Source organism: Atta cephalotes, assembly GCF_000143395.1.
Source record: "Atta cephalotes unplaced genomic scaffold scaffold00085, whole genome shotgun sequence".
NCBI lineage: Eukaryota > Metazoa > Arthropoda > Insecta > Hymenoptera > Formicidae > Atta > Atta cephalotes.
The window spans coordinates 269,155-281,938 of record NW_012130149.1 but is presented as its reverse complement, the minus strand read 5'-3'; positions in this window follow the sequence as shown (position 1 = coordinate 281,938).

Here is a 12,784-nt window from a genome sequence, read left to right as displayed (position 1 = left end):
CGAATTTCGGAAAAAACGGCGGAAGCAAAATTGTATACCTAATAATATTATATATCAGATAAAATATTATCTATTTAGTTAACTTACTTTATACACTGATCGTTTAATACTCGTACCAACTAATTTTCATATCAAGTAATTTCTTATTTTAATATCAGCAGTGTGTGTACTGCATTCAAAGAATGGTGTACCAACAACTAAAATGATACAATAAATATCAAGATAATCAATTAAATACATGTAACGTGTATACATAACGTTTACATTAAAATTAAATTAAAAGAAAGTTGTTAGTTATATATAAAACAATGAAAACAGTCGGTATAAGCTATAAGGATTGAAAATAATGAAAATTTAATCTAAAACAATGAGTGCTTTCCATTTGTCCTATTTGATGACACAACTACACAAGTTGACATAAGTCGACACAAACGTCGTTCTATCTTTCTTGACATTCAGAGAGTGGCAACGATAGAATGACACTTGTGTCATCAAATGGAAAGCACTCAACAACTACACTATGCATTTGCATTATTGCCACTTACTTACTTTGTGCTGAATTGCAGCATGTAGACTGGTAATTAAATTCAAAAACGAAATTGAAATGAAATAGTAAAAATGATAGGTTCCAAACAATCCAGACCATAGATTCCAGAACATTTGGATGCAAATCTTTAGAATAATTGGAATAGAATTAATTAAAGAATACGTGTATATTTGCACATTCATACTTGTTTGACATTTGTACTTGTTTTTATTTCGAAGTAGTTGGCATCGGCAAAGCAGCGTGACGTGCGATATTTGATGATATCTAGATTCGATAGGTTATGTAATATTCCTGATTTATTAGCCCAATTTACGCAGGATCAATAAAGTTGATGAATCAATTTGCGACACTTTGGAAAAGCGCTCACACAAAAAATATGTTTGTAGTAAAATAAATTAAAAATAATAATAAATAAAAATAACTTTTTCAGTTATTTAAAAATAATTTTTTCAGTTATTTATTATTCTTAATGACGAGAGATTCAAATATTCACACAATATTTTTTACTTGTTTAAGCAACAAAAAAAATATTTTAAACATATTTTTTTCTTGTTTAAAATATGTTTTTTGTTACTTAAAGCATGTTTTTTATTACTTAAAAAACATAAATACACAAAATAAATCAGAAAATGTTCCAAATAAAAAAAACAATGTTTTTTGTTTAAGATAAAAAAATGATTTTTTAATAACCAAGATCTCTAATCCGTTTGCGACATCTTCCTTAGAATTGTTTGTAATTATTTGTAGTGATTTTTTTCGATCGATTATAGTTGTACCGTTTAAAAGTTACAATAAACAATTACATAACTTTATTTTTTAGATATCTCTAATCCGTTTGCAGTATCTTCCTCAGAATCGTTTGTATTATAGTTGTAGAATCGTTTGTTTTCCAATTGTTTGATTTTCCAATTGTTTATAATTGTGCCGTTTAAAAATTGCAACAAATTAACGATAAACTCAAAGTGCAATTTTGCCCATTTTTTAGATATCTCTAAAATTGTTTGTAGTTATTTGTCATATATCATGTTCTTTTTTAAATTAGTTTGTACTTATAATGCAGAATTTATTTGTAAAGTTTTGTTACAAACGCGGAGAAAAATTATAAGAATTGAAAATTTAAATAAAAATATATTTCAGAACCCGTTTTCGTCTTGTATAAAATAATGATCCCGATATACAATGTGTTTTAAATATTTGTTGTAATAGTAGCATATAACAAAAGTAAGAAATGCTATTTTTTTCATTATTATTAATATTTTTTGAATAAATAGTTATATACTTGAAATATTTTTTATTTATGAACTGTATATTAAAAAATTCTTTTGTAATGTTATGATTTTCTTTATGTTAATATTCTATAATATAATTCTTAGTTAGGTTAAAGCATTAACGTTTTATCAGATTTTACATAAAAAAGAGCGTGTATGCATTTTTTTTGTTTTTTGTCCCGTTTAATTTTGTGTGGTTTGTCATTGGGGATAGACCATCGTGAAATTCGTAAATAATTAAATATTTTTCGATTTCTCAAAATTAATGTTCAATAATGAAATACATTTTTCTCATTCATTGCTGCAATATGTTCAATGGCTAACCTAACTAATTTAAAAATATGTTTATCAAAGTACAAATTATCTGGTAAATCTTTAAAGAAAAAATCTCCAAAAAAAAAATCTCTAAAGAAAATATTGGTAGCTTCCTTAAATTCCTGATTATTCTTTTAGCAAAAATAGTACACTGTAATACTTCAAATTCAAGAAATAATAAAGGAGATCCATAATCGAAATTGAATTTCTTTCCATTGCATGTGTTTGAAGCTTTTGTTGACAATAATTGTTTTAGCGATCTTGAAGACCTTTTTATTTTCTTTTTATATCCTTTTATATCCTTTTTATATCCTCTATAAATAATCCTTTTTATATAATGGAATAATCCTTTTTATATAATGGAATCAAATCAACTTCCAATATTAATTCTTCTTATTTATGTATCTTTACAAATATTGCAAATTGAATTTGTGGGAATGACAGATTCGTCATAAAATAATTCATTAATAATATTGCTAATATTCGACTCACAATTCACAATATTGTCATTAGGTTTCTTAAATTTTAACAATATTCTGCACGAGTCTTATAAACATAATTAATTGCACAAACTATAAGAAATCAAAGTCTTAAACGATCTAGCTTGATCTTAATGCTTTTACGATCTAGCTAGATCTTAATGCTTGTATGATTTTTATGTGAATTTATATACTACGTATGTAGTCAGAAATGCGCGTCAAAATGATTTTTTGATCTTGAAACACTAACTCTACTAAACTACCACAGTAATATCACAAGTGAAATTGCACTAGCAATTTAACAAATTTTTGATGCTTATTCGCATTTTCGAAACGATCTTAATAACGTTGAATATTAAAATCTATAAATAATTAATTCTTATTGCGAGAAATATTACCTCGGCTGGGAGTTGAACCCGGATCTCTTGCATTTCGTGCAAGCGTCCTAAGCCTTTAGACTACCGAGGCTTTAGTAATATTCTTCGCAATAATTGCCATATGAAGAAACAACATCTCTTAAGCAACGTAAATAAACAATATAATATATTATAGGACTGTATATGTGATAACACAAATTATAGAAATCAAAGCCTTAAACGGTCTAACTGGATCTTGTATAATTCTTGTATGAATTTATATGTATGTAATCCCCAGAAATGCACGAAATGATTTTTCGGTTTTGAAACGCTAACTCTACTAAATTATCACAGTAATATCATGAGTTAAATTGACTAGCAATTTAACAAATTTTAATGTTAATTAATTGCTTCTTTGATTGATTGTATTTTAACGATATCAAATATTTTATTATTGGATTGACGTACTTATTATTCACGTACTTATTATTACGTAGCCCAGTAGTCCACATAATCAGCTCAAACACAATAAATGATCGAATCAATGAAATAATTTATTTGAATAACCTTGCTGAAGTTTCGAGAAGAGGTTTATTATTTTTATCAGTGATTTTTTTTATTATTATTAATTTTAGCCGTTTATAAAGATTTTCAATATCAGAATAATTTTCTAAATGTACAATCTTGTGCTTCTTATTATTAAGTAATCCTTTCCATTCATCTACTTTATTTAAGTAAGATTTTTCATTATTTGAAGAAATATCCTATAATACGTCTTTAATTATAATATGCTTATCTGAAAGATTCTTAATATCAGAAAATGCATTAATATCAAAATATGAGTATCGATAATAATAATTCCTCTCCAGTTTCATTGATTAAAATTCATTTTTTGTTAACTTAAACAATGGGAAATGTATCCGTCACTGATGAATCATTTACACTATTCTTAGGAGAATTATCTTTGTAATTGTGTATAATTCATTGATTTATTAATTGTCGAAACTACCCGTTCATTTGATATCTCAATAATGTTATCAATATTAGGTTTATCAATCTTAGGATATACTGACATAACAATATTATTTGTTAAATTCAATGTGATTTATCGATTGTCGTATTGCCATATTGTCGAAACTTCCTCACTTGAGATTTTAATAACATTAGCAATAATAGCTTTATCAATCAGGACTTATTGACATATCAATATTATTTGTTAAACTTTTACAGTATTTTTGATGTCAGAAAATATTTCATTTTCAGATTTATTCTTATTATCTTGAACTTTTGAATTTTCAATAAAATTGTCACTCAAGCTTGAAAATAAAGAATTTTGAAACTTACATGTATTATCCAGTACTTTCAGTACTTTTCTTTAAATTAAAATTTAATTTGACAGTTTAGAAATTCCATGTCCATTTCATTGATATGTCTAAAAATTGTGCACTGATTCATATTAGCAATTTCATCATTTTAAGTGAATTATTGGCATATTTGTTTGGTGCTAACAAATTAACAATTAGAATTTTCAAATATTAGACTACAACTTTATCAACTCTATGAGTTTTTTCTTCTGCAAAATGTAATTTTTAATATCTTTAAAACATTCTTCATTGCGTACCGAAGATGCTCTCTCAATTTCATCGGTCTTATAAAATGATCATTTTTATAACGATATTTTTTTCACGATCATTTTTTAAAAGTTTTGGCATAATATGAATCCATAAAACGAATTGTTTTGATAATTCAACAAGCTTCTTTCCAAAACTTAAATATATATTAGGTGTACAACTTTGCTTCCTCCGTTTTCCTATAGATGGCTTTAGCGGTAAGTGGTGGTTAATAAATAAATAGATCATAGACGTCATACAATAAACTTGGGCATCTGTCAACATAACCCCATGGAAACATTAGTCGATTTGTGTCTGCATCATAAAGTTATTCTCGATTGAAAATGTCAGTTTACGAGCCAAATTCTCATCATTTGCGGGAGGTTTTAATTTTTTGCTTCAATATGAAGAAATCTGTGGCTGAGGCTCATCGAATGCTCTCAAATACTTATGGTGAGGCCGCTATTAGTGAAAGAACGTGTCGTGAGTGATTTCAACGCTTCAAGAACGGTGATTTTGACGTCCAAGGTCATGCTCTGTATTTGGTGGGACTAGCTCGGCGTAGTGTATTATGAACTGTTAAAACCGATTGAAACAATCACAGGCGATCGAACGCAATTGATGCGTTTGAGCCGAGCATTGAAAGATAAACGGCCGCAATACAACGAGAGACACGATAAAGTGATTTTGCAGCATGACAATGCTCGACCCCATGTTGCGAAAGTGGTCAAAACATACTTGGAAACGTTGAAATGGGAAGTCCTACCCCACCCGCCGTATTCTCCAGACGTTGCTCCCTCTGACTATCACTTGTTTCGATCAATGGCACACGGCCTGGCTGATCAGCACTTCCGATCTTATGAAGAAGTAAAAAATTGGATCGATTCGTGGATAGCCTCAAAAGACCAGTTTTTTCGACGCGGGATTCGTACGCTACTCGAAAGATGGAAGAAAGTAGTGGCCAGCGATTGAACAATACTTTGAATCATAAATGTATAACCATTTTTTTACAATAAAGCCTCGAATTTCGAAAAAAAACGGCGAAAGCAAAGTTGTACACCTAATATTAATTACTTACACCTAATAGTAATTACTGTAAATACATATGTAATATGTTTAGTGACATTTTTGTCTCTAGGAGATAATTTTTTCTATAAGATATCGGATTATTATGCTGAATATTCGAAACAATGTAATCTTGCACAACTATTTTCGAATCGCACATATAGACGCGCTTTAAAAGTTCTAAATATCTATATCTAAATAAAAGAAGATGCCTTACGATCACGTTTAGTCATGTTAGTGTAGAACTGTTTGTTAGTGTAGAACTGTTTGATAAGGTGATTGATTGTAGTGTGCGTATACGAAAATCAACTCTACAGTAACATTTTTAGATTTATGATTATAAATATTACGTGCAAAGAGTATAACAACTTTGATATCTCAATTAATTTTGGCAATAAGAGGCATTTCAGCAGTTTCAAAAAGAATTTTTATCTTAAACTTTAGAGTAGACAGCTTCACAGTGACAAATTGCATCACGTGACCCGGTTTTCTTTAATTGGACCTAGGCATCAAAGCTCCATAAAGCCATGGTAGAAATATGCTATTCTAATATTTAGATTAGATGATTACGAAAGTCGCAGTGCTGCAATTTCCTCAATTTTATCAAAGCATACATACGAATGTTTTATAACTTCTATAAACACCAACAAAAATAACATCAATGTTATAATTTCTCAATACCAATATATTAAATTCAATATAATGTGAGTGTATGTAATGATTACGTAGTTGCGTGAAAAATTCTAACATATTGATGTTATGTTAATTATAATTAATAGGGCAGATATTTTTCTCTAACGTGTATTTCTTTCTTGTTTTTCTCTCATATTTTTCTCTTACTTTTTAAATTCCATTCATCAGAAATTAAGTACACGTTAAAGAAAAATATCTGTTCTATAAACTATCATTAATGTAACATCAATACGTTAGAATTTTTCATATAATTATATAACCATTACATATGTACACTCGCATTATTAAATTTAATATATTAAATGGGAAATATATATAAACATTATAACATTGATGTTATTTTTGTTAATGTTTATAGAAGTTATATTATAAAACATTCGTATGCATGTTTCGGTACTGACATCACACATCCCGCAGCATAGCCCGGGAGCAAAAGATCCTCACCAATCATTGCAACCAGTTCTCGACGCTCGTTGTTCCATCAGAGATATTAGATGTACAACTTTGCTTCCGCCGTTTGTTTCCGAAATTCGAGGCTTTATTGTAAAAAATTGGATATACATTTATGATTCAAAATATTGTCCATCGCTGGCCACTACTTTCTCCCATCTTTCGGGTAGCGTACGAATCCCGCGTCGAAAAAACTGGTCATCTTTTGAGGCTATCTACGAATCGATCCAATTTTTTACTTCTTCATAAGACCGGAAGTGCTGGTCAGCCAGGCCGTGTGCCATTGATCGAAACAAGTGATAGTCAGAAGGAGCAACGTCTGGAGAATACGGCGGGTGGGGTAGGACTTCCTATTTCAACGTTTCCAAGTATGTCTTGACAACTTTCGCAACATGGGATCGAGCATTGTCATACTGCAAAATCACTTTATCGTGTCTCTCGTTGTATTGCGGCCGTTTGTCTTTCAATGCTCGGCTCAAACGCATCAATTGCGTTCGATACCGATCGCCTATGATTGTTTCGGTTTTAACAGTTCATAATACACTACGCTGAGCTGGTCCCACCAAATACAGAGCATGACCTTGGAGCCGTGAATATTTGGTTTGGCCGTCGACGTCGAAGCATGGTCGGGAACTCCCCATGATTTTTTGCGCTTGGGATTATTGTAATGAACCCATTTTTCGTCCCCAGTCACAATGCGATGCAGAAATCCCTTCCGTCTTTGCCTTTCAAGCAGCTGTTCACAAGTAAACAAACGCCGTTCAACATCTCTCGGCTTCAATTCGTACGGCACCCAATTTCCTTGCTTCTGAATCATTCCCATGGCTTTGAGACGTTTTGAAATGGCTTGTTGAGTCACTCCCAATGATCGTGCCAATTCTTCTTGATTTTGACACGAGTCTTGCTCAAGTAATGCCTCCAATTCTGCATCTTCGAAAACCTTCTCTCTTCCACCGCTGTGCCGGTCTTCGACGTCAAAATCACCGTTCTTAAAGCGTTGAAACCACTCACGACACGTTCTTTCACTAATAGCGGCCTCACCATAAGTATTTGAGAGCATTCGATGAGCCTCAGCCGCAGATTTCTTCATATTGAAGCAAAAAATTAAAATCTCCCGCAAATGACGAGAATTTGGCTCGTAAACTGACATTTTCAATCGAGAATAACTTTATGATGCAGACACAAATCGACTAATGTTTCTATGGGATTATGTTGACAGATGCCCAAGTTTATTGTATGACGTCTATGATCTATTTATTTTGACCACCACTTACTGCCATCTATAGGAAAACGGCGGAAGCAAAATTGTATACCTAATAATAAACAATTCTCATACATAATCGATGTGTCTCGAGAAGCATGTCAACGCATACTTTATGGAAGCGTTCGAAATAGCACTCGTATAACAGGATTTATATCAAATCAGACAGCTTCGCGCCCGATAATTTTAACCGGCTATGATGCGGCATGTACCGATGGCACTTATTCTGATCCTTGACAGAAATGTCATCGTATTAAGTAGCATTAAAATTATCTTACAAGATTATATCGCGATGTGCGAATAAATACAAATCGCGTAAACCTCAGATCAGGAATAACTTGCGAAATTAAGTGTCACTCAATTCTCTGATATAGAAGAAGGAGAAACCTTTTGAGACTAGCTAATCAATGTAAATTCTCAGATTATGGCGTGTTGTATATCGAACAAACCAATAAAATATTTGATCGTACTAATGAATGCGCTCAGTCTATTCGTTAACCACGCCGAACATGATTTTTTTTTCTTTGATAAGCACTAGAAAATTCCGTTTGTGAAATACACTCATCAGAACTGAAATTAATAATTTTTGAGACCTCACCAGGAGCCGAAGTCTTTGAAATATCTAGCTTTGTGTCCATAAACCTCGATCTATTCACATACATAAATTCGAAATTTGTATACGTGGAGAGACATATACATACTCAGATTTTAACCAGCTATATAGAAATATATTACAACAATGTCAACTCGAATACCAGATGATGCAAAACTCGTTAGCAATAGCCGGTAGATCACTTGACATTTTTGCATGTCATCTTTATGAAAGAATACATGGCATTTTTGGCCGGAGAGATAATTCACATTGTAAAATGTGAACCAATCGAAGTAACGTTAGCTCGAATTCGAGTGTTACGAACAACTTCCAGTGCTTCGAGAAAACGAAACATAACATTTAACACAACACACTTTCTCCGCAAACGTATATATTGATACGACACGGAACTTAGATCACTTGTAATTCATTCCACCATTGTACCTCTTAGGGGATGCACAAAATGTAGAGACAATACCGCCCACCATAATGAAGCCTTCTACAAAACTGTCATAGAAATATATCAGTCCAGGAACATTGGCAACCAATGATATACTTTCAATCCGACTTAAAGATCATATGTTTCCCGCGGAACGACCGACAATTCTCAACACTATAGCAAGAGGTATTTTGGGACAATCAACCGTACTTAACGGAGGGTCACTCTCAAATCTCATTGACGAAGCATCAATAGAGAAAATCGCAATCTCCGCATGAACAAAGTTTTGGAACAAATTTTTGATATTCGACAATATTAATGCTAAATTGATAGGAATATATTTTTTCGGCAGACTTATCAAATTATTTCTTGACACATTTGTACATGGATACGCCTTACAGTATACGGATGATCAGTATACCTACTAAGAGCTATGAGATTCACTTACCCAGCTCCTATTACACTTAAGAAAAGATAGATCTAAGAATGGAAAGCCCAGCGCTCTAGCGCCCGATACGCTCGAGAACGATGACCACGAATGTAGAAAAACTTTATCCCTCACAGAAATGGAGACAGAATCTATCCCTTCCTCCCCATTACAGAAACGATGATTTACGCTACGGAGCTTAGAAATTTAAACACTATGTTCTATCTCCCTATTATAATACATAACCGCATGTTATGATATATCAACTCGCATACGCCATGCCGATTTAACTCTTTAAACCGCATGCTACGCTATGCCGATATAACTTTTAAAAAAAATTTTCATGTTACATCATGCATATATACATTCATAATCATATATAAATTCATACATCCATACATTCATAAGCAGAAAAAAAAGAAAAACTCTATTATTAATTTGTAGAAAATGGACATCAACACCAAGGATCTAAGCGAATCCTTACACGTAAGAATCATCAAAATGGACTCATTCATTCTCTTGTGGGTCCAACTCTACCACGCTTGAGAAGATCTCGAGAAACTACTTGAAGATCTCACGCGCTGGATGGTATGAATGGGGCGGGGGCTAAACTACAACTCCGACCACATGCTGCCAGACAAATATGTCGCGGTATGCGAAGGAAAAACCTGGCAACAGGGGGTGGTAATGAACTTCGAAAAAAGAGATATGGTTATAGTAACATTAAGAGACTGGAGCTGGTGTCATCTGATGCCCGATCATCGACATATACATATTGGAGGATCGATTTCGGGAGATCAATTGGCAAGCTCATCCGCATTTTGGCCCGTCGGATTAAGATGGAAAAATAGAGCACTCATTAAGACTGTCTGCTAGGAAGGAGAGAAAGATGGATCCTCTGTCTGTAGAAACCTATGGTTATCATTACTTGAATTGAAGTGTGAAAGCGAAGATGAAATGAGTAGCCTGCAAGATCTGCTCATTGCCATGGGATGTGTTCACATATTATACACTGAAAAAATAGGTATTAAATCAATCGATTCAATTCTGTTATTACAAGCTTCGCATGCATGAAGCTGAGAGGGTGAACACAATAGAAACCGAATTATTAGACCGATTTGGTCGTGTCCAGGCTTCGGACCAAGAGAGTTGGGCAAATTGGGAGGCAGATCACTTCGTTCTAAGGTTCTTAACAAGCTGGGGGGGGGGGGGATCGAATGGACGAAGTGAAAACCTCAACTCATGCTTCGCTAAATGAACACATGAGTCGGACGTACTTTTAATTTAAAGGGCCCAAACTGAGTCAGTGCTGGGAGAGGCGCACTTCAACGCCAGATGTGCCAGTACGTCTGTAAGCCCTTAATCCAAATGATCGGTGAAAGGGCGAAGTGCAATCGCGGGAGAGCTTACAATGAATAAGGAAAGGTTTTTCAAATTAACAAACGAGAGTTTAATTTAATAATACTATAATAAAAGCAACATTTAATAAGTAATACATTTTTCTATAAAAATACAATTCTTTGGTTCTCTTTCCTGAAAGATATGGTCGTACACATATATGTGTAAGTGTGAGGGTGCAAGAGAGTTGTATGTGGACATTATTTAGAGAGTTTGGAAGGAGAAGGAAAAAAATTAAGCTATGTAAGCTGATATATTATAGTTGGAGAAAAAGAGGATCGATGGATGGGAATGAGGAATGGTATGAGGACTGAAAATAGGTAAGTGGATCCTGCGACTCATTCGGTCGTTAATGGAAGGAATAAAGTAAGATATATATTCCAACTAATGGACATTATGAAAGAGAAGAAGAAGGTGACGCGGGAGAGTAAGCATCAGAATTGAACAGAAGGAATTGAGAAGGTGGTATGAGAGACGGGAAATTCCTCGAGGATGATGATATCGGATGAATCTGGGAAGAGGATCTGTCTGGGGATAGATCGGAGACAGGAGAGTAAGAAATTTCTAATAGCGGTGATAGAATCGAGACCGGAATCTGTTCTTGAACTGATGCCTGAATTAGTGGAGATTGTTCTGTAGAGTTTTCCGCGATGTTAGAGTGGACACGATGAATCGGCTCGCATTGTTAGTTCCTACTAGGAGATAGTGACGAGGGGCGGAAGAACTGTGTGAACGTACTAAAAATTTAGTCGTCTTTAAAGAGAGAGCACACAAGAAGAAGAGGGATCCCAGTGTACAGTAGTGAAATTCAATTTACTACTTGGTGATAGCGATATATCGAGTGCCCGAGACCATCGGAGAAGGTGCCGTCGACAGTGGGACAGTGGGCGCCAGATCTGCTTCGTTAATTTCCCCAGTCCAGCGTTGGTCTTCAGTTGACAGTATGGTTTTACTAAATTGCACTGACTCTACTGGAGGAAAAAGCTTCAAGAATCGGATGAAGCTTTTTTCAAAGATCCCGACACAACTATAGCTTTCCAAAACTCAGAGAAAAATCACTCTGAGGGCCGCGGAACTATGGTTTTTTTTTTTTATATTAATCACCCTCGATTACTCAGGTGGAATAAGTTTCGTTAATTAATAATAGGATTTTTCTTTACTCTCGGATTGATCAAGATTTTGGGGAAAGAAAGGACCGGAGTCTGTAGTGTGAAAAGTGTAGTAGAAAAGTGTTTCTCCTAAATTTTATGACCTTAATATTTATGCACGCGCAGTACGTCAAGAAAACGCACGTGCAATGTCACGAGATTACCCAGAATCTACTCCTAAACGTCGCATATCGCTTCTTAGATTTTGTGATCGGATTCGTGAGAATCGTCCGACTCGACTGTTAAAAAATATCTTGACGCCGGTCTTACGCTTCCAATGACATTATTTTATATTTGTTATTGTTTTAACCGCAGTGTCCGAGGGCTACAAACTCGATGTTTTTGATCGCTCGTGCACATGCACCGATTTTTATTTCAGAGCGACATTTACGAGGAGATTACTAGATTTTCCGTTTTTAGTTTTTAGTGTGGGAAAAGAAAATTTTTAGTCTTCTCTAGGCTATAACGCTCAACTTGAGCGTTATTCGCAGCTATCTTTTTATTTCCAGATCTCCACGAAAGAAAAGAGTCGTGAGAGTCCGCTAGACGTAACATCCCCTGCCTCAGACAAATGTTGGGGCATGCTGACATAACATTTGCAGGCCAGAAATGTGAACTCTTTTCTTGTGACAATTTGGAGCTTGCACTTAAAGAATACGCGTTTAAGACTGTTTGCGTTACTTTTCTTTTGTCTTCTTAAATATGCATTTCTGTTTGATTGAAGAAGGAGAATAGA